The sequence below is a fragment of the Capricornis sumatraensis genome, chromosome 4 (assembly GCF_032405125.1).
Source record: "Capricornis sumatraensis isolate serow.1 chromosome 4, serow.2, whole genome shotgun sequence".
NCBI lineage: Eukaryota > Metazoa > Chordata > Mammalia > Artiodactyla > Bovidae > Capricornis > Capricornis sumatraensis.
The window spans coordinates 113119650-113143334 of NC_091072.1; positions in this window are offsets into that span (position 1 = coordinate 113119650).

Sequence of the window (23685 nt, forward strand, 5' to 3'; positions counted from 1 at the left end):
TGGACTGGTTGTGGGGGCTGGCAATCGGTCCATTTGGAAAGAGTGCCTGTGACTAGTACGCTTACAGAGATTCTCCTGGGCATGCTTGTATCAGCTCCTCCTTTTTGGCTCTTTGGAGCTGCATTGCCGGTTCAGGGGCTTCCCAGGTGGTGCCAGTGGTAAGGAATCCTCCTGCCAATGCAGGGGATGCAAGAGATGCAGGTTCGATCCCTGGGTTAGGAAGATTCCCTGGAGGAGGGCATGGCAACCCGTTCCAGTATTCTTACCTGGAGAACCCCATGGACAGAGGAGCCTGGTGGGTTACAATCCACGGGGTCACAAAGAGTAGAAGCATGCACGCCATCCACGCCAGCTCAGAAGCCTGCTGTAATGGGCTGAATCACATCCCCCTTCCGCCCCCCAATTCATATGTTGAAATCCTAACTCCCAGTATCTTGGAATGTGACTATATTTGGAGATGGGGCTTTTAGAGTGGTGATTAAGGTTAAATGAGGTCGTTGTGGTGAGCCCTAATTCGGTATGACTGGTGTCCTTATAAGAACAGGAGATCAAGACACAGACATGCGTAGAGGGAAGCCATGTGAAAATATACACGTAGAAGGCTGCCATCTACAAACTAAAGAGAGAGGTTTGGGAGGAAACTAACCTCCCTGGCATCTTTGAGTTTGGACTTCTGACCTCCAGATCTATGAGAAAAGAATATTTTTTTTCAAGTCACACACTATGTAGTGCTTGTTATAGAAGGCCTAGCAAGCTAATACACCTACTCTAGTGGGGTTAGAACACGTGTCCTGATAAAGCTGTGAGTCTCGGCCGAGCAGGCATTCCCCACCCACCATTACACCTTCCTTGGGAAGATGACTTCATCCATTGTTCTCTGGATTAAACAAATACCAAAGCTAAGAGTCTGCCCTCCATTCACCTTTCTTTTCATCTTATTTCTCAGTTTGTTCAGAGGTAAAGAGCTAGGGATACTTTTTATTCATCTTCCTCAAAAAATCCAGGTGAGACAATAGCGGTCAGCAAGAGTCAATTTATACTGTAGTAACAAATAACCTCCAAATCACAGTGGCACAATTAACAAAACAATCAATTATTTTGTGCTCACATTTGGTTATCAGCCAGTCTCGATGAAACTGGAGTCTCCGCACTCAACAGCTCAGCAGGAAGACAACTCATCTGTCACTCAGTCACCCAGAGGCCCCCTCTCAGTACAGGTACCCATGGTCACTGCAATATGAGGAAACAAGCCTGATGGTTTGCACCCTGGCCCTTAAGCATCCCCCAGAAATGACACACATCTCCTCCAATCATATTGCATTGGCCAAAGCAAATCATTTGATTATAGCTAACATCAAAGGTGTAGGAAAGTGTAATACTATCCCATGTCCAGAATAAAAAGACCTGGAAATATTTGTGAACAGCCCTAATGACTGCATATGAGCCGTCATCCCTGCCCTCCAGGAGGTTGCAGTTTAGAAATGGAGAATGAGGATTTACACCCAAATTGTCATTCCTAAGTGAGGAAATTGCTCTACTTGTGTGTGTGCATGACTCACTGAAAATTACTCCCTTAAGAAGGGAAACTTTAAAAGGGGAAATTGCAGGCCTGTTCTGCTTAATCCTTAAATGGACTTGTTAGGTGTCTATTAACATGTTAAGCACAGGCACTATGCTGAGCCCAAGGATTTGGAGGGTTTCTTACCTTCCACCCCCTTAATGCCAGTGCATGGGTGTGGCTAAGTTGCTTCAGTTGTGTCTGACTTTTTGCGACCCTATGGACTGTAGCCCACCAGGCTCTTCTGTCCATGGGATTTTCTAGGCAAGAACACTGGAGTGGGTTGCCATGCCCCCCTGCAGGGGACCTTCCTAGCCCAGGGATTGAACCTGTGTCTCTTACGTCTCCTGCATTGGCAGGCAGGTTCTTTATCACTAGCACCACATGTGAAGCCCTTTCATGCCAGTAGGCTCCATCAGTCATTGTGAAAATAAAAACATCTCCAGAGATTTTCAGACTGAAACAGGGTAGAATTATAGCAGAAGAGTCTTTTTGTCCATTTTTCATAGTAGAAAAACAGCATGGCATTTTGAAAGAGGAAGCGTTTGTTTTACAGCAGGTTTGGTAGGGGAAGCTTTTGGGACAGAGAAGAAGCAATAGATTTCCATCTTGATGATCCAAAAATGCGTCACAGAGAGTTGATGGAATGATCTCATTGGAGTTGGTGGGAACCTCAGAGACCCTTGAGTTCAAGTCCTTTATTTTACAGACAGAGAACTGGGGCCTGGTTACTACGAAGACTAATTTTTATCAGGACCTAGGTGGGGGAGAAAAGGCACCCTCCCTTCTTTACTACCCTTTCCGCAGTGCCCTCCTTGCAAAACTTCCCCTACATCTGCTCTACTGCTTCTGTCCACAACTTGGGAGCCTGGGTGAGTGGAGGCAGGCGGAGCAGAAGATGAGAGAGAATAAGCAAAGGAGGAGCTGAAAGCGCAGAGCAAGTGGTTCCCTTTGAGATGCAGTGAAGGAGAATTCAAACCACTGCAAAGCAGTGTGCCAAGCATCAAGAGGATGAATCAGGCGATTTAGAGAGCACACGGTGATTGCTGTTGCCGAGAAACTGATGCAAACACCAACCAGTAGGATAATATTATTACTGTTCGTATTTGTAGTGTAGCTTCTGACACTAGCAGCCCAAGAGGTCAGCAGAACTCTTTGAGAACGAAGGCAGGAAATCAACTTGTAAGCATCATCAAAACTCCATTGGCTTCCTCTTCCTCTTTCAGACTGACAGCAAGGTTTTAAAGAGGATGAGAAAGCACTTAGTTTGTCATAGTGGTTAGGTGCTCCAGATGCGAGACCACCTGTCTCAGGGTTTCATCTGAGACTGGCAGATTCATTTCATCTAAGTCCATACACTAGTTTCAAACCTCGGTCCCTGAAGCAAAATTGAAGGTTATAAAAATAACCCCCTGGTACAACTCCCAGGCCGCAAGACGTATGCTGCAGGCCTAAGCTGTTTTCATGGTTAGGATTGCTTCTACTCGGGCTGCCCAAGAATTTTCAGAAACAACCTGAAGGGATGCAAGGGAACCACAGAGATTCATTAGGAGCAGTTGGCTTCATTTCCCTGCAGTATCTTATGCGGATGTCGGTGGGTCACGGGAAGAGCTTGTGGCTAGTTGCCAATGGCACCAGGAAGCAGGAAGTCAACTCATAAGTTAGTGCCATCTGGGGTGAGAATGTTCTTTGGCTCACCTCTGTATGGACCAGCCTATGGCTGAGCGAAGAGCAAAGAGGGAAATGCTACTGCCCTCTCCCTACCCCCAACTTCTGAGCAAGCTCACATGTGCAGCTGAGGAAGGAAGTCCAGGGGATGTTCCCATGTTCCTCAGGTGACAAGTTTTCATGTCCCACATGCAGCTGTAAGCAGCAAATACGTCAAGAGGTGTGTCTGTGTGTGTAATGAGAGAGAGAGAGCTTATGTCATCCAAGGACATTCCGTTCTAACTTTGGCCTGCCTTTGTTCCTGCGCCAAGATGGATGGTCTTGGGCCCTGAAGCATCAGGCAGTGGCAATTCCTTCCTTCCCTTTGATCCAGGATGCAGAGAGAGAACAAATACCCTAGATCTATGGCAAACTTTCTGAGAACCAGAAGCAAGACAGACCATCCTTCTCTCTTATGTCTGTGCCGCAATAATTAGCAGAGAGAGAAAAACCAGTCTTTATTAGGCAGGAGCCAATTGTCTTTTTTAGAGCAGTTGGTTCCCAAAGATTTACCCACGGGTCCTGCCAGCTTCTGACACAGATGTGAACTTAAATCCTGGCTCTGCCACTTCACAGTTGCATGGCCTTGGGCAGGTTACTTTAGCCAATTTTTCCACATCTGAAAATGAGAAAAAGTATCCCTGCTTATCTGACAGCATGGCTGTGGGGTCTCATGATGTGATGCTTATGTAACACTTTGCCCTAGATTCCATAAGTGGCCTTACACCCGGGAGGGACTGTGCCATTAAGCAGATTAGCCTGCTCATGGGAGGACCTGAGCTCCAGCTCTGGGCCTGGGATCAGGAGACAGAGTGGGTCATAGGGCTTCAGTGAGATGCCAAGGGTCTGCAAGTAAGGCAGGGCTGAAGCCCACATTCAGAACCCTGGTGGAAGGAAGAGATGAACCCAAAGGAGCAGGAGGAGGTAGGATATGGTGATGAGGCAGTGAGTTAGGACAATAAATACATCAAGTCAGAGTGGATGGACTCCTAGTGGGCAATAGAAAATCAAGCGGGTAGAGTAGGGGACCTAACAGAAGCAGAAGATATTAAGAATAGGTGGCAAGAATACACAGAAGAACTATACAAAAAAGATCTTCATGACCCAGATAACCACGATGGTGTGATCACTCACTCGGAGCCAGACATCCTGGAATGTGAGGTCAAGTGGGCCTTAGGAAACATCATTATGAAAAAAGTGGAGGAGATGGAATTTCAGCTGAGCTATTTCAAATCCTAAAAGATGACACTGTGAAAGTGCCGCATGCAATATGCCAGCAAATTTGGAAAACTCAGCAGTAGATGGAAAAGGTCAGTTTTTATTCTAATCCCGAAGACAGGCAATGCCAAAGAATGTTCAAACTACCACACAATTGAACTCATCTCACATGTTTGCAAATTAATGCTCAAAACTCTCCTAGCTAGGTTGCAACAGTTCGTGAACTGAGAACTTCCAGATGTTCAAACTGGATTTAGAAAAGGCAGAGGAACCAGAGATCAAATTGCCAACATCTGTTGGATCATCAAAAAGCAAGAGAATTCCAGGAAAAAACATCTACTTTTGCTTCAGTGACTATGCTAAAGCCTGTGACTGTGTGGATCAGAACCAACTGTGTGGTAAATTCTGAAAGAGATGGGCATACCAGACCATCTTACCTGCATCCTGAGAAATCTGTAAGGAGGTCAAGAAGCAACAATTAGAACCAGACATGAAACAATGGACTGGTTGCTTATTTAACTTATCTGCATAGTACATCATGTAAAATGCCAGGCCAGATGAAGCACAAGCTGGCATCAAGATTTCTGGGAGAAATATCAATAACATCAGATATGCAGATGATACCATCCTTATGGCAAAAAGTGAAGAACTAAACAGCGTCTTGATGAAAGTGAAAGAGGAGAGTGAAAAAGTTGGCTTAAAACTCAACATTCAGAAAACTAAGATCATGGCATCTGGTCCCATCACTTCATGGGAAATAGATGGGAAAACAGTGGAAACAGTGTCAGATTTTATTTTGGGGAGGGCTCCAAAATCACTGCAGATGGTTACTGCAGCCATGAAATTAAAAGACGTTTGCTCCTTGGAAGAAAAGCTATGTCCGACCTAGACAGCATATTAAAAAGCAGAGACATTACTTTGCCAACAAAGGTCCATCTAGTCAAGGCTATGGTTTTCTCAGTAGTCATGTATGGACGTGAGAGCTGGGCCATAAAGAAAGCTGAGCACCGAAGAATTGATGCTTTTGAACTGTGGTGTTGGAGCAAACTCTTGAGAGTCCCTTGGACAGCAAGGAGATCCAATCAGTCCATCCTAAAGAAAATCAGTCCTGAATATTCATTGGAAGGACTGATGCTGAAGCTGAAGCTCCAATGCTTTGGCCACCGATGTGAAGAGCAGACTCACTGGAAAAGATCCTGATGCTGGGAAAGATTGAAGGCGGGAGGAGAAGGGGGTGATAGAGCATGAGATGGTTGGATGGCATCACCGACTCAGTGGACATGGACTTGAGCGAACTCCAGGTGATAGTGAAGGACAGGGAAACTTGGTGTGCTGTAGTCCATGGGGTCACTAAGAGTCGGACACGACTTACTGACTGAACAACAACAACAACAAAAACAGGAATGAATCTCTTTTGACCCACCTTTTGTGTCTGGACTGTTTCAAAATTATATACCTCTCCTAGTTGATCTAAATGAGGAGTTCTCCAACTAGGGAACCGTGGTACAGGCTATTTGGTGACACTGTCCCCTCTCTAGCCCCTTGGGTCACCAGCCCCTTCTTTTAGAAGACCCACTCTATCTTTTCTCCACCCTAATCTGGGTGGCTGACACCCATGGGCTTCTTTGCCCTTCTTTCCTGCCTTTCAGCTTCCTGTTGAGTTCAGCCAACAGGAGGCACCAGCAGGAAAGAGGCAAGGGCATTTCTCCCAGCATCTTCCCATCAAATCACCTTGGACTGGCTACATCCCTCTAAAGCTTTCCTTCTCCTCCCAAACTTTTCAGTTTCCATGCTCAAAAAACCACACTTTCTTCTTGCCTAGGAGTAATGGTTGAGCCTTCCTATTGCTAGTCCCTGGAAAGAATTCATTGTTTTTTGTGATTTCCTTTGCTTGACTGTATTAAAATTCCCTTTATTTGACCCTTCTTGGTTCTAATATCAACACCATCTCCTAACCTTAGAGACCTTCATAAAAGTAAAAAATGAGCAGTTTATTGAAAAGCATTGTGAGTCTGTAAGAGAGCAGAGGTCCAATCCTTTCTTGGCACCTTGTCCTTTCTCTCCTCCAACAGCTTGTTGCTGGCTCACTGATGTCACCCACCTGTGGGCTGCAGCCCACCTCGTCCCTGTCTGGGTCTTGTACGTGGGCCTGGCCTTGTCCAACAGAGAAGCTGCCTCCAGGAGCTCTGCGCTGAGATTAAGATGGGCAGGGTCACCTGGGGCAAAGCAAAGAGGTTCAGCCAGGCAGAGTCTGAATTATACTGACCTGGGGAGCAAGAAGAGTGGCAGCAGGAAGAGATAAGGCATCGACACTGAGGTGAATCAGCAGGGAGGAAGGAGGGAGGCACAGAATTCACGCAGCTCAGAGTGATTTGATCAGAGCAGAGTGTGCAGTCTCTGCTACTGAAATGTGTGCAGCTGTCTGAGGACCATTTCTACTCATTGGAGACAAACCTTCCAGGAGGCAGATGGGAGCAGGAAGTTTATACACCAACTCCTCTAGTAAGAAGCCGCCTCAAGAGCTTCCCCATCACTGCCTGTGGGCTTAGAATTGAGTCAGGCTTTCAATCCTGGGGTCTGAGGGAGTGACGGGGCCACTCAGCCCACATGGGGACCCTGTGGTTCTCCTGGCTGCTGAGTAAAACAAGGACTTCTCTGCTGTGGGGGAAGCTCCAATGTCCAGTCTCAGCTCTCCCGGTCCCCAAAGGGACCCAGGCCGTGGGGCTGTCGTCTATCAAAACACCTGCCCACATCCTGAGCGTCTGTGCTGCTTAGTTACCTGCTAGCCCAGTGGTCCCAGTAGGAGCCCTGTGTCTGCTGTCTGGCCCTCCCCTTCCTGGGGTCTGGGTCCTGCTTTGACGGCCCTGCTTCTGGTAGGTGCCTTTCAGTACCATTTCAGGTAGGGTGTCTCAGGCCCCATCTCTCTGACTCCTGAGGGAAGAAGAGGGATTTACTTCAACTTCCTCACCTTTCTTTAGGGTGACAGCCCCAGAATTTGGATGAGAACACCATGTAGTCATCTGCACGTCCTGAGTGTGCCCAGAGGCTAGCCTTCTGTAGTCGGCTTAGCAGCCCCACTCCACACTGGATTCATGGGACGGACTTTCCCCTAATCTCCTCCATCCCTGTGTTGCTGAGAATTTAAGGATGCCTTGGGTCCAAGCACATCCAGGTGAAAGTAATGTAGAGCTTTCTTCCATTGACTCCTTTAAGGCTCTTCAAGCCTTATGAGAGCTATATGGGATGCTTTAAATATTTCATGGAGAGTAAAGGAGTAACATTCTAGCTCCTGAAGCTTCTTCTCAGTAGGATCTAGCTATCCCAGGTGTGGAGTGCAGGAAGCGTATCGACTTGCGTTAAATTTTAAGCACAAACAATAGTCCAGCACTTACAGAGTTTGGCAGCAAGCTACTCCCTTGCCTTAAAATATATGGCAGTCATTGAATATCTATTATTCTACTTATTGGACACACGTCCTTGTACAGGGCCCAAGAGCAAAGTTCATAGGATGAGTAACACTACATTCCCAATCCAAAGAGTCCTACAGGAATCTCTGTAAAGAGAAATTTGTCTGAAGAATAAAGCTTGCATCTATCTGCCTTGCCTCTGGAATGTGGAAGACCACAGCAGGCTTGGAGGTCATCTTTCTGCTGTGGCTGCCCCGTAGGCATGTTCTTATGGCTCATAAATCCACACCATCTGTTGTGGCAGAGTCTGAGAAATGGTTGATGGGATAACTCTAGCTGGACACTTGCCTTTCTTTCTGCTCACTCCGTTATGTAGAAAAGGCTGATCTAGCAACTTCAGCCATTCAGATCATGGTCCCAAACAAAGATAGATGCACAATCACTTGGCCTATGGGCATTCTATCTCCCCAGTGAGATTTTTGTTTCCTTACAGGATAAGTAAGAACCTTATTTTTATTTGAATTATCTACAGACAATACACAGCTGGCACAAGATAGAGATTTTTCTGGATAATGGTGGTGGAGTCAAAACCTGCCTTTTGTTGATGTCCACTTAACCAAATGTCATTGGTCCATTTACTGGAGCCATCTAGAAAAAGCTTTCTCCTTTCTACAGATGAGCTTTGCTTTTTAAAAATAATGGTTTTCCCCCTTCTGTTTATAGACATAATAAATGCTTTTGAAATGTTTGAAAGAATCATTATACGGACTTTAGAGGAAGACATGCCAGAACTGAATCCCAAGTTTGCTTCTCTGTGGCCAGAGAACCCTCAGGCCATTCAGTTCAGTTCAGTTCAGCTTTCTTCCCCGGAGAAGGCAATGGCACCTCACTCCAGTACTCTTGCCTGGAAAATCCCATGGACGAAGGAGCCTGGTAGGCTGCAGTCCATGGGGTCGTGAAGAGTCGGACATGACTTCACTTGCACTTTCACTTTTCACTTTCATGCACTGGAGAAGGAAATGGCAACTCACTCCAGTGTTCTTGCCTGGAGAGTCCCAGGGACAGGGGAGCCTGGTGGGCTGCCATCTACGGGGTCGCACAGAGTCAGATATGACTGAAGCGACTTAGCAGCAGCAGCAGCAGCTTTCTTCACAGTCCAACTCTCACGTCCATACATGACTACTGGAAAAACCATAGCCTTGGCTAGATGGACCTTAGTCGGCAAAATAATGTCTCTGCTTTTGAATATGCTGTCTAGGTCATAACTTTCCTTCCAAGGAGTAAGCATCTTTTAGTTTCATGGCTGCAATCACCATCTGCAGTGATTTTGGAGCCCAAAAAGATAACGTCTGACACTGTTTCCACTGTTTCCCCATCTATTTGCCATGAAGTGATGGGACCAGATGCCATGATCTTCATTTTCTGAATGTTGAGCATTAAGCCAACTTTTTCACTCTCCTCTTTCACTTTCATCAAGAGGCTTTTTAGTTCCTCTTTACTTTCTGTCATTAGGGTGGTGTCATCTGCATATCTGAGGTTATTGATATTTCTCCCGGCAATCTTGATTCCAGCTTGTCCTTCTTCCAGCCCAGCGTTTCTCATGATGTACTCTGCATATAAGTTAAATAAGCAGGGTGACAATATACAGCCTTGATGTACTCCTTTTCCTATTTAGAAACAGTCTGTTTTTTCATGTCCAGTTCGAACTGTTGGTTCCTGGCCTGCATATAGGTTTCTCAAGAGACAGGGCAGGTGGTCTGGTATTCCCATCTCTTTCAGAATTTTCCACAGTTTATTGTGATCCACACATTCAAAGGCTTTGGCATAGTCAATAAAGCAGAAATAGATGTTTTTCTGGAACTCTCTTGCTTTTTCAATGACCCACCGAATGTTGGCAATTTGATCTCTGGTTTCTCTGCCTTTTCTAAAACCAGCTTGAACATCTGGAAGTTCACAGTTCACGTATTGCTGAAGCCTGGCTTGGAGAATTTTACTAGCGTGTGAGATGAGTGCAATTGTGTGGTAGTGTGAGCAGGCCATTCGGCTTCCTTTATGTGTCCTTAAAATTGGAATGACAACCAGAAAGGCCTAAGGTTTCTTGAGAGGTGATAACACAGGTAATCTGGCCTGAGGAAGACTCAATGATTGATTGTTGAATTTAAATAGAGTAACCCAGATCTTAATCCCAGTGCCTTTTAACTCCAAGTTTGGTTTGTTTTCACTCTGCTGAGTTACCACCAAGGCCAATCAACTTGACAGAAAATGCTCTTTGGTTACTCATTCTCCAACTATCTTTTTTTTTCCCCTTAGAAAAATATAATAACACATCTGGGACCTATTATATGCTGGTATATATTTCAGTATATGTTTCTGCTAATGCTTTAGTAAACAGAAACCGCATGCATGTTGATTCCTCAAATACAGTAGCTGCTAGTCTGCCTTGAGAAAGGCTTAATACAAAGTTAAACATTGCAGGAGTTTTGAAAAGTGCCTCCATCAGAAGTAGAACTCAAGCCCCAGTTATATCAGAGTCACTTTTTATAGTTAATGCATTTAGTCACTTCCTACTGCTTAGAATGAGGAAAAACATTAGTCTGAGATGTCCTTATTTATATCAATGGCAAAAATATCAGGAACACTTCTGGTTGTTAATATCAGAACACTTAACTAACGGTGATTGACCACACAGAGGGATATTTTGTCATTGTTTTCATAATTTCTCAAACAGAAACTTTGGTTCAGGGCCAGTATCTCTATTATTCTTTTATTTTCCTCATAGTTGCAAGATGGTTGCCTTGATGCCAGACATCAAGTCCACATCCAATTGAAGAGATTAAGTGAGAAAGTAGAGCAATTACATGCACATGAGTCCAGAAAAACATTTTCAGAAGCACTGAAAAGACTTATACCTCATGGTGTCACAGGGCCACCTCTATCGGCAAAGAAGATTGGGAAAGTGAGGTTGGTTTTATCTATTTCAGCCCCTGTTGTAGATGGAGATGAGAGAAAGAGAGATGAATGTTGGGTTAGCCAATCCCCAATGTCTGTGATCATGAACTTCATAAAAGTGTTTGTAAGCTGAGGCCTATGCCAAATCTCCCTAAACTAACCCTGAAAACAACAGAAGTATCAGGCTGCAAAGCGAAGAGGAAGAACTTTGGAATCAGACTCATCAAACTTTATGTCCTGGCTCAGTCACTTACTGAGAGGGATGGCTCTGGAGAAGTCACTTTTCTCCTTGAACCTATTATTTCCTCACTTATAATAAATAATACTATGTCCTAGGGTTAGTGTGAAGATCAAATGAAAGACTAAGAAAGAACTTTCTGTGCTGATCACTTCTCTGCACATGTACATTATAAAAGAGGAATGAAAGAGCCTGTTCTCTACTACACAGAAAAGCCAGTCCTGTAGGTCTGTGATAACCCAGAGCTTCCTTTCTTTGGCCCTTCCTTCATGCAGCTCATTATTTGACACCCCTAAACTGTGATCTCAATATATCATGTTCAGTTTTGCATCCCCAGTGCCTCATGAAAGGTGATAGGTGCTTAGCAAAAGTTTAATGAGTGAATGAATCTCCCCCAGGAGCATGAACTAGTTTGAAAAAGAGGACATTGTCATTCAATGAAACATGTTCAATAAAGACAAGTTTCTCAATGAATTATTCAGAAGCTATTTAAGAATAAATAGGCAAGGAATTCTAATATGAAGGCAGTGACAGTGTAAATGTGGTTTTCAGATCTCAAACTTCCACAAACCTGCTAGACACAAGAGCCAAAACCCATGGGCTACATTTTCAAAAATAACTGGGTGACAATGTAAATAACCTCCAACCCAAAACTATGGTGGGTGAAGAAGAAATGCCAGTAACCGTAAGATCTGCACTGTCTCAACATCTGTGCTGGAGGAGCAAAGGAAGCAAGAAGACGACTGAAGGGCCTGAGAAGGGAAGCCCAAATAGTCAACAGGTATTCACCGAGAAGCAGGGAGGTGTAATTTGAGAACACCCGCTAAAACAGACATTCTGATATGATTTTGCTCACTGGAAGAGGGGTGAGGTCACAGGAAGAACTGAAAATCCTGGGGCAGTCTAGCCCCTATAAAATCTTGAAACTGACAGCCATTTCTTCCTTTCAGGATAAGACCCCATTCTAAGGAAAAAAATCTGAGGAGTGGAATCAAATTTAGCAGGTCAGAGATAATAGTGATGAGGACAGAGAAGGTTCAGATAAACTAGAAAAGCAAGGAAAAAACCCAGGAAATTTCAGAAAGAAAATCTTTACGTTTTTAAGAATACTTAAAAACCACAGAAGAGTGAGCTTTATGAAGTTAAGAATGTTATCTGAAGAATGTCACCTTATTCTAAAAATTAGCAGAAACCAATTTCACATGAAAGTGAGCAATAGGAAACTATGGAGGTCAAGTTCTCTAAAAGGCTATTTTAAGAAAAGGAGACAAACACATATGTCTCCTTCCCTATGAAAAATGAAAACATGCAAGAAAGACTTGTCCATAAAACTGCTCAAAATTTCCATTTATCATTTTAAAATGACTGAAAGACTTTAAGAAAGTATTATAAGACACGAAGAACAAAGTAAATCATAATTAGAAAAAAGTCAGAAGTATAACTGAAGAAATAATTTAAGATGAAAAAATAATTTTAGTAATGAGGACCAAACTTTAAGGAGCACAGAACAAATAAACACAACAAATGATGCTTTTAGAGAAATAGAAGGTGAAAGGAGAAAAAAAATTTAATCAAAAAAAAACAGAGCTAAAAGGTATTCGAGAGAATACTTTTTGTTTCTATATGTTATGTATCTATACGTATATAATATTAAAGATAGGTAAAGAAGATCCTATATATAAATAATCAGAGTACCCTGAGAGGAAAATAATATCAAAGGAACAGGACAAATTCTAAAAATGAATTCATAAAAAACTTTTCTGAAATTAAGCAACATTTGAACCTTCATACTGAAAGAACATATTATGTACCTGAGAATATTAATACAGACTAATCAATGACAAGAACTATTACTAGATTTAAAGGAAAAAGAAAAAAACCTCGTAGGCAGCCAAGGCAAAAACAGCTTGTAACAACCAAGAAAAGAGAATTAGGTTACCTTCAGACTTTTAGGCCATATTTTATAGCAGAATACATAGAATACTTACATAGAATAACATTTTAAATGATAAGCTTAAATTCAACTGTATTTTTTTTAATTTTTTATTTAAATGTTTATTTTTACTTTATTTTGCTTTACAATACTGTATTGGTTTTGCCATACATTGACATGAATCCGCCATGGGTGTACATGAGTTCCCAAACATGAACCCCCCTCCCACCTCCCACCCCATATCATCTCTCTGGATCATCCCCATGCACCAGCCCCAAGCATCCTGTATCCTACATTAAAAGCAAGTGGTCTAAAAACCTTTTAAAAATAAGCTTATTGATTTATTTTTAGCTATGCTGGGTCTTTGTTGCTGCATGAGCTTTTCTCTAGTTGCAGCAAGTGGGGGCTACTCTAGTTGGAGTACGCGGAATTCTCACTGCAGCGGCTTCTCTTGTGGAGAATGGGCTCTAGGGTGTATGGGATCTATCCGTTGCAGTTCCTGGGTTCTAGAGCACAGCTCAGTAATTGTGGCACCTGGCCCCACAGCATATGAGATCTTCCCAGACCAGGGATTGCATTGGCAGGCAGATTCTTTACCGCTGAGCCACCAGGGAAGCCCCCTAAAAATGTTTTTACAATGTTTAAACATCTTCAGTGTTCCGGCAGCACTCTCACCCCCACCCTGCCATGTTGCATTCAAACTCCACCTTGAGACGGCAGAGGGACTTAGATGAGCGTGAGCTTCCTGTCCATGTCTCCGGGACAACAGGACTCTGCTTTATATCAATGTGGGATCCTGAACGTGATGGCTTTTTGACCCTTTGCTAGCAGCAGAGGAGTTTTCCTAACTTCAGAACAGCCAACAAGGGCTTGTTTTCCACTTCTCCTGTTGCAAGCAACCTTTGCCTTGAAGCAGATGAGGGAAACTCACAAGAGAGTTTTCTGTCTGTCTTCGCAGTGGCAGCCAATCACCACCAGGCACTAATGAGGGCTCAGAATATGGACGGCTACTCCAAACTACCTTCAGACTTTGCCAAAGCCCGCTCCCCTTCCCTGCGGAGCGGCGTACTCTCAAGTCTCCTTTTCTGCTGCCTAGCTTTCTCATATGCACTCCGTGAATGCCCCTGGAAATGAGCTGTTGAGTATGTGTGGGCCCTCCAGTGTCTGGAACCCCAACACTGTCATGCTAGCCCACACTTAACGTTTAAGAAGTTGTTAACATTATAGTTGTTCTTGTTCATTTTGATGGTTGCCACCTCTCCCCCAACATTCTGCCAAAGGTGAAACATTTTGTGTGGCCCCTATGTTTTCAGAGGGATTTGTCAATCTTTGGTATTCAGTTTATTTGGCCGTGTTGAGACCTCAGATCTCTGATGGACTAAGCAGAATAAAACTTTGTAGATTATATGGTCTTCTGTTGTCATTGTAAAGATGGGAGTAATATTCTCATGTGGCTTTCTACAGCCTAAGTGAAAGAGAAGTTCCAATTTTTAAAAAAACTATCATTAGTAATCATAATTGGTAGTGGCAGTATTATCATCATTTTGACCATTGTGTGTATAATTGTGTACTGTGGGATAAAGGAAATGAGTAATGATGAGATATTTTAATTCTCTCATTCACTGTGTCCTTGAGAACCAAGGTTTTTGGTATGGAAAAAAGGAGATACATACACAGTATGGAAGGAAATAAGAAAAAAATCATGCAACTCTGAATTTGAATTTGAAACATTATTATAAATTTATAAAATATTTTATATTTAAGTATATGTTTATTTCCTAATTCTACCAAAAATATCTAGAAACATGATTCTCTAGATTGTGATCTCCAAACACCATTTCCTACCACAAGAAACCAAGGTTTCTTAGAAAAATAGTTGATTCATATTTGGGGTAGGAACTATGCAAAATGAGCCTAGACCATCTTATCCTACCCAATAGAAAAGATGCTATCAAAGAATAATGGGGTCATGTCAAATGGACCCAGCTGCCAATCTTAGGAGATTTCCATTTGCCAAAAATGGGACAACTTGAGTTTGAATAAAGAAAAGGAATGCAATGTACTTAAACCCATAAATATATCTAAATTAATGACTTCACAATTATATATGTATTAAAAATCAAATAAGTCTCTTTTAGAGGATCAGAGAACCAATTTATTATCTCAAAAACAAGTAAATAAACAATCAAGCATTTTTTCTTTTATATCTAAACTATGCAACTAGGTAACCAAATAATAGATGAGAGAAGCATCTCTTTATAAATTATTCCAATGAAAAAGTGAAATGAGATGTAGAATTAGAATGTCACCATTTTTCAATCTCCAATGAATTTATGGGTCTAGGCAGTGAGCCTACATGGCTGTTGACATCACACAAAGTGAGCCAACCAGACATATGCTATCTAGTGAAATAACATGCCACTTCCTACAGTCTTGCCAAAATGACTGAGTTAAAGTTTTATCCATCTCTGAATCCAGCTTCTGATTTGTAGATAATGCAGAGGACAGAGAAACATGTTGGACAGGACCACGAGTACACAATCAGCAAAATCCAGACGAGAGGGAAATTCCACAGGTCAAACCTCGAGGGATCTTTAACAAATAAATTATAGGCCAAAGGACAAGATGAAGGGAAAGCCAACAGATTCAAAGAAAGGTTAAAAACTTATCAAATTTTTGAGAGTGAGTGAGAATAAACTGTAGTGCTAAGAATGTATACTTAAGTAACCAAATCGTAAAGAAACATAGGGAAGAGATTACTCTAAAAGTCAAGATAGTGGTTATTTTTGGAAAGAGGAAGGAGACACATGTGAAAGGCTTCTGAAATAGCTGGAAATTTTCTATTTCTTGATCTGAGTGAGTGTTAGCCTTATAATTCACTAAGCCATGTGTTTGTTTTGTATGGTTTTCCATATCTGTGTTTTATTTTACAATTAAAATTTTTTTAAAAAAATAAACCTGTTTCACTTCAGAACACCCTCTTACTCTCATCCTCCCAAAAGTGAATTGCATATCTCTATGTGTAAAAACAAAACATGTTATAAATTTTTTAAAAGTATAAATAGACAGGAAGGATATGTTTAAGAATATGTTATAGATCAAGTTATATTTCCCTAAGTGCCTTTATTAGAACCTATTTCACAAAATCCTTTCCTTCCTTAAAAAAATCCGCTCAGAAGAGTCTGTGCACTTTTTTTCTAGACTTGCCAAGCTAAATAGCTAAAAAGTATTTCCTTTTCAAAGTCCAAGGAACATGCAATCCTCTATATATATTAAAAAAAAGATGTGTTAAGGTTTCCAGTTCCCCACCCTTTCCTTTCATTTTAGAGGGGAAAAATACATGTGTATAAATATGCACACATGTATTTATAAAAGCAATGTAAATATTATAATGTAAATGTAGAAGTGGGATTCAAAAGAGAAACCTCCATGAAAAATATAAATAATACCTTTTTCAGCAAGAGAGGGTAAAACAGCTTCATCAAAAATTTAAATACATTAAAGAAATTTATTTGCCATCTGAACTGTAATTTTAAAGCTAAAATGTGAGCCCAATGTGGACGTTTTAACAACAACTGAATTTGCTGACTTCTGAAAGGGAACTCCGGGTCCTCCCAAGTCTTTTGAAGTTCCATTTTGCTTTGTCTTCAGATGCCTTGACATAATCAGCCCATTGATGCCTTGTCCTGTCTTGTGAACGCAAGCATTTGCTCACAATTCCATATCAGAGCTGGAGACAAGGAGAGGTTCAGATCCCTTTGACACCAGGGCGCCTGGTCAGGAAGTTCTCAGATGTGCAGTCACGTGAACTTTTAGCTGAACTACTGCCCAGCAGGTCTTCAAAGGCTGGGAGCATCTGTACCCAGTGACCTGACTGGCTGGCCTGACACATCTCTTTCCCTTGAGGTGGTGGGGGTAGATGGGATTGAAATTACTTTCCCAACTTTATTCCTCAAATTTGAGCCAGACCCCTAACCCGCCCCTATCCCCCAGATCAAACAACACCTCAAGTTGCCCTCTAGTTGCACTGGTCACTGAAGGAGTAGCTCCTTGACCTGCTTTAAAAAGCTTGTTTCCCACACTTTGGGATTAGCACTGATTGTGACTGAGATTCTGCCACACACTTAGCTGAGTGTGAACACTCACCCTTCTTTTATCACTGCAACAACCACATAGGTAATTTAAGATAAAGGTACTGAGTGAATTCACTCAAGAACATGTATATAATTAGTGGAGATTTTAACTCAGGGAGTAAGCTCTAGGTGGCAAGGCCATTCCTTAAACCACCACGCTATGGTGCCTATGCCAGAGGAATAGACACCGTTATAGACATAGTTGTGTGGAGCACTGCTGATGTTAGCTCCCTCCATGTGTCAGGCAATATGCCAAGCTTCACAAACACTTCATTTAGTTATTTATAGGAAGATCCTGTGAAGGAGGTCATGGCAACCCACTCCAGTATGCTTGTCTGGAGAATACCCATGGATAGAGGAGCCTGGCGGGCTACAGTCCATAGGGTTGCGAAGAGTCGGCCATGACTGTGGAGAGTTAGCCCACACACACACTTGTAGATATGGGCTTCCCTGATAGGTCAGATGATAAAGAATCTGCCTGCAATGTAGGATACCTGGGTTTAATCCCTGGGTCAGGAAAATCCCCTGGAGAAAGGAAGGGCCACCTATTCAAGTATTCATACCTGGAAAATCCCATGGACAGAATAGCCTGGCAGGCTACAGTCTATGGGGTTGCAAAGAGTCAGACATGACTGAGCGACTAAGCACAATGCAGCATAGTACCAATATAAAGACAGAGATAGATGAAATTCTAAAATGTAGGTGCTAGATTTCATCCAGGTTGCCTAGATTTAATCCCAACTCCACAGTTTACCAGCTGTGTGATCTTGAACAAACGCTTTTGTAGCCCTCGGCCACGGTCTCTTCAACCAAAAACACTCCCCTCAGAGGATACTGCAAGTATTAAGTGAATAATTTAATTTATGGAAAGCACATAATATATTTCCTAGCACAGAATAGGGACCAAAAATTTAGATATGACGGTAAAGAACCCGACTGCAATGTGGGTGACCTGGGTTTGATCCCTGGGTTAGGAAAATCCCTTGAGGAGGACATGGCAACCCACTCCAGTATGCTTGCCTGGAGAATCCCCATAGACAGCGGAGCCTGGTGGGCTACAGTCCATGGGGTCGCAGAGTCAGACATGACTGAGTGACTAAGCACAGCATACAATATCATACATTATTACTAATATATTAATTACACATCATATAATTAACAATATGAACACTATTATGTAATAATAGTGTTTACTATTACTATCATATACACATTTGTTGTTGTTATTTGGTAGCTAATTTGTGTCCGACTCTTTGCGACCCCATGGACTGTAGCCCACAAGGCTTCCCTGTCTGTGGGATCTCCCAGGCAAGAATACTGGAGTGGGTGGCCATTTCCTTCTCCAGGGGATCTTCCTGACCTAGGGATTGAACCCATGTCTCCTGCATTAGCAGGCAGATTCTTTATGCTGAGCCACCAGGGAAGCCCCATTATATATACATAGATGATCTATTTTCTCAAGCAATTCAGAAAGCTCAGTAAAGAGGAGTAACATTCTTCAAAACTTTTCTGGGTCAGTGATCACCAAAAAAATATATGTTGAGCTGGCTCATTTTTTCCCAAGGAGATCAATATTTGAGACACAAACCAGCAAAGTAGATTGATGAGGGTATAGCTGAAAATAAGTCTCAGGATGACAGACCACACACACCACACACAAGCATTGTTCTGAGCAAGACAGGCTGCCAACACTCTAGAAGGAGGACAGTTAGCATTTAGCTCTCATTGTCATTGTTGGTGCTGTTCACCTTGGCATGCATAAAGGCCAGGTGACCCTCTGATCCCAGTCTTCACTTTACCCGTCTTTCATCGCTGATGAAAGATTCTGATCCTTCTAAGATCAAGTTTATTTCTATTTCTATTCTAGTATCCAAATTCTCATCTGATGTTTAAACAAGACACTCCTATGTAAAGTAGATATGAGGGACTGATAATACAAACACAGGTAAAAGTTGCTGATCGGGTATTTGAACTGGGCACTGTGTTAAACACACGCATTCTCTCTTTGGATCTCATGGCTCCATATGGCAGCGTTAGATCATCTTCAGGTCCCGTATCCATATTTGCTGAATAGCAGAGGTGTCCTCAAGTTCAAATTCATTTATGCTGTTAAACCTTGCATTCAAAGTTGCCCTCATTCCTTTCCAAACTCTTGTTCACTTTATCTCTCTTTAACCACCATCCACACTCTACTTTAAAAAAGTTACCAAAGAAGCTCCTTCTCTGGGCATTAATTACTGGAAAAATAGCTGGCGTGTCCATTTTTCTCCTCTGAACACACCCAGCATGCTGAACATGGTCTCTCTCCATCACTAGACAGTGACTTTTTGAAGGTGAGGATTCTTGTCTTCTTCATCTTTCTGACCCTAGTACTTAGCACAGTGTTGGCATAAAGAAGGATCTCAATAAATATCTGCAGTGAGCATGAATGATTGCCTAGATGGTTAGATGCCTATATGAAGGGATGCCTCAGATGACCTCCCTCTCTCTCGCTGAGACGTCACTACTAAGCCCCATGTTGCTGAGCACCAAAAAGTGGCCACAGCACTTAGCACAATGTCACTTGTATGGTTGGTGCCCAACATGTTTTAGTGAATGAATAAATAAACACATAATTCAGGACTTAAGGCAATATAAATCACCTGGGAGATCTATTTAAACACTACTTGTTCTTCCATTTCTCATGTCTATGGCAAAAGAAACCAGAAAGCTGCTGGGAACAGGGGCTGCAGCCCACCAGGGCCTGAACTGTGCTGTGCTGGCCTCAGCCTATAATGAAGAAGCTGTAGCCTTATGACATTGTCCATCATGTCCCCCGCAGGCTGCTGTGGATGATTTTGTTCATTGCATCCAAAGTTGGGGTTCTGTCTGGTTTCAATGGTAAAAATAGTTCTACTTCTGAAAAATTGACCAGTTTGTATATTATATACTTGGTAAATTGTGAAATTGTCTTTATTTCCCCCTTTTTTTGGCCAGTAAAAAATTGAAACAAAATAGACACCCAGTGGGAATTTGCTGTATGACACAGGGAACTCAAACTGGGGCGCTGTAACAGCCTAGAGGGGAAGGTTGGGGAGGGAGTTGGGAGGGAGGTTCGAGAGGGAGGGAACATATGTATACCTATGACTGATTCATGTTGATGTATGGCAGAAACCAACACAATACTGCGAAGCAATTACCCTTCAATTAAAAATAAATTTTAAAAATTGGAGCTAAGTCTGTAGCTACTCATAGCAACAGAAAGATCTTTTAATAACACATTTTTTCAATGTCAGTCTTGGCTCTTTTTCATTTCCTTACTACAAACCCCTTCCTTCCTTTTTCTTCTACTAATTTTGCACATTGTCATTTCTTTAGGAATGATGGTAAGCCATCCAGTGATTATAAAAGAAACTAAATGTAAAACAGCTTACTTTATTGTGTAACCACAGACTGAGCAAATGTATTCATCAAATATATTGTTCAAATACACAATTATTTTTTCGCTCAGTCGTGTCTGACTCTTTGCGACCCCATGAACTGGGGCCCACCAGGCTCCTCCATCCTTGGGATTCTCCATCCTTGGGATTCTCCAGGCAAGAATACTGGAGTGGGTTGCCATTCTCCTTCTCCAGGGGAACTTCCTGACCCAGGGATCGAACCCAGTTCTCCCACATTGCAGGCAGATGCTTTAACCTCTGAGCCACCAGGGAAGCCCTTACTTCCCCCTGGTATATTTAAGGTATCCAGGACTAAAATCTTCTCTGGGGCCTCCCTGGTGGCTCACTGGTGAAGAATCCGCCTGCCATTGCAGGAAACATAGGTTCGATTCCTGGTCCAGGAAGATTCCCACATGCAGCAGAGCAACTAAGCCCATGACCACAACTATTGAACTTGTGCTCTAGAGCCCAATAACTGCAGCTATTGAGCCTGCATGCTACAACTACTGAAGCCCACATACCCGAGAGCCTGCGCCCCGCAGCAAGAGAAGCCACTGCAATGAGAAGCCCACACATCACAACTAGAGAGGAGCCTACGCAGCAGTGAAGACCCAGCTCAACCACAAATAAAAACAAATTAATAAATAATTTTTAAAAACTTCTCTGGAAAGAAGAAATAAAGTTATAAAATGTTAAATAAAAAGGATATTTTAATAAGTCTGCTGGTATCACTCTCTGTGTGTTGGGAGTTTTGACCCCTTAGGTGGCTGATCTTAGCTCTCCTCTGGCTCATGAAAGGGAGTCACCAGGTGTTTGCTGCAGGAGAAGAAAGGGAGGCAAGGAATATGCAAGGAAAGATGAAGGGATAGAAGGAAAAGGAAAGAGGGAAATGGAGAGATTAGAAGAAAGGACCTGGAGGGACGGGGATGGAGGAAAGATACAAAAGATGAACTAATGATGGAGCTTACCTGAGCAGCTAAGGCTGATGCTCGGATCTCAGTTGTCTTCAAGAGGCTATCTGGTGGCCAGAAATAAGAGGAACATTGGAGGTTACATCACTGCATTTACAGCCTTCTGATACAAATGTGATGGATCTATTCTATTCTATTTTAATACTGAACTGAGGGGAGAAGTCACAACCAAATTTTAGAACCACCAACTCAGACCTGCAGCTCAGCATCAACCTTCTCACTACCCAATTTCCTGTCTTGAGAAATACAAGCCAAAGCTTTTCTGTTTTCCCTTGTGTTAAAAATCTAGCCATGTTTTCTAAAAAGTAAACTTAAATCATCACCATTTCTTTTACATTCTTGTTATATTAACTTTTTCCTGAGAATAAAAGTAAGCAAATCTATTGTACCCAATAGGGCAACAAAATGATATTAAAATAATATAAAATTGCTTTGATCTATCACTAAGAAATAACCATTGCAACAGCTTTCGATTATTTCCTTCTAATCTTATCTATTTTCATATTTGTGGGGTGGACATGTATAGCTGAATGTAATCTCACTCATTTTTTTCCTTTTAATATTTTAATATGTCCCCAGGTTAACCCTGAATATTCACTGGAAGGACTAATGCTGAAGGTGAAGCGCCAATACTTGGGCCACCCGATGTGAAAAACCAACTCGTTGGAAAAGACCTTGATGTTGGGAAAGATTGAAGGCAGGAGAAAAGGGTGACCGCATGAGATGGTTGGATGGCATCACTGAGTTGAGGGACATGAGTCTGAGTAAACTCTGGGAGATAGTGAAGGACAGGGAAGCATGGCATGCTGTAGTCCATGGGGTCACAAAGAATTAGACACAACTTAGCAACTGAACAACAACCGTGCCAAGAAATGTCCTTCAAATTTTGATTTTTTAATGTATGCATTATATTATATTTACAGAACAAACTCTATTTTATCTTGCTATTGAATCTTTAGATAGCTTCCAAAAGATGAATATTCTATGTTTTCATTTAATTCCTCTAATTGCAAGGCACTCAAGTAATGGGATTTTGGTGTGAATATTAGTAAGAGAATAAAAAATCAGGTGGATATCCAAAAGACCAGAGACCATAGTATGGTTAGGATTTAGAGTACTGAACTGGATTCAGGATAGCTCTTGTGGCAGGCAGTCAAAGCTGATTATCAATATTTATGGTTCTTCACTTTTCAGAAACTCTGTGTAAATTGTACTTCTGTACTTTTCTACCTCTTGGGTTTAGACATGATCATGTGACTATTAAAGTATGTCAAACACTATTATTTTTTGTAGCTGAATTGAAGGTTAGTGAAGATTTGGTGGGCATGGAAGGGGCAATGGACACTGAGAGATATGTTCAGGGCCAAGGTCCATTTTGTAAGTAGGATGGACAAGACTTGGTGATTGATTGTAGGAAGAGAAAGAGGGTTGACAAAAATGACTCCTGGGATCTTCGGACAACTATTTGGGTAGAGAGATCATTTACCAAGAAGGGGGACTCTCATGGGGAAACAGCTCTGGGAGAGGAGAAGACCTTAGGTTATGGCACCCCACTCCAGGACTCTTGCCGGGAAAATCCCATGGATGGAGGAGCGAAGTAGGCCACAGTCCATGGGGTCGCTAAGAGTCGGACACGACTGAGCGACTTCACTTCACTTCACTTCACTTCACTTCACCATGAAGTATCGGAGAAGGCAATGGCAACCCACTCCAGTACTCTTGCCTGGAAAATCCCATGGGTGGAGGAGCCTAGTAGGCTGCAGTCCATGGGGTCACAAAGAGTCGGACACGACTGAGCGACTTCACTTTCACTTTTCACTTTCATGCATTGGAGAAGGAAATGGCAACCCACTCAAGTGTTCTTGCCTGGAGAATCCCAGGGACGGGGAAGCCTGATGCACTGCCATCTATGGGGTCGCACAGAGTTGGCCACAACTGAAGCAACTTAGCAGCAGCAGCACAATGAAGTATTATTATTATTCATAGTTGATGACAAGTAGACAGACTCAGGACAGCTATTTCACTTGCTCAAGATCACATATCTAGTAAGCAAAGGAGTCTGGGTTCACACCCAAATTCATCTGCTTGACATCCCAAACTGTGCTCTTTCCCCTACCATTTTCAGACAACCTCTTAAGAGGAAAGAAGAGAT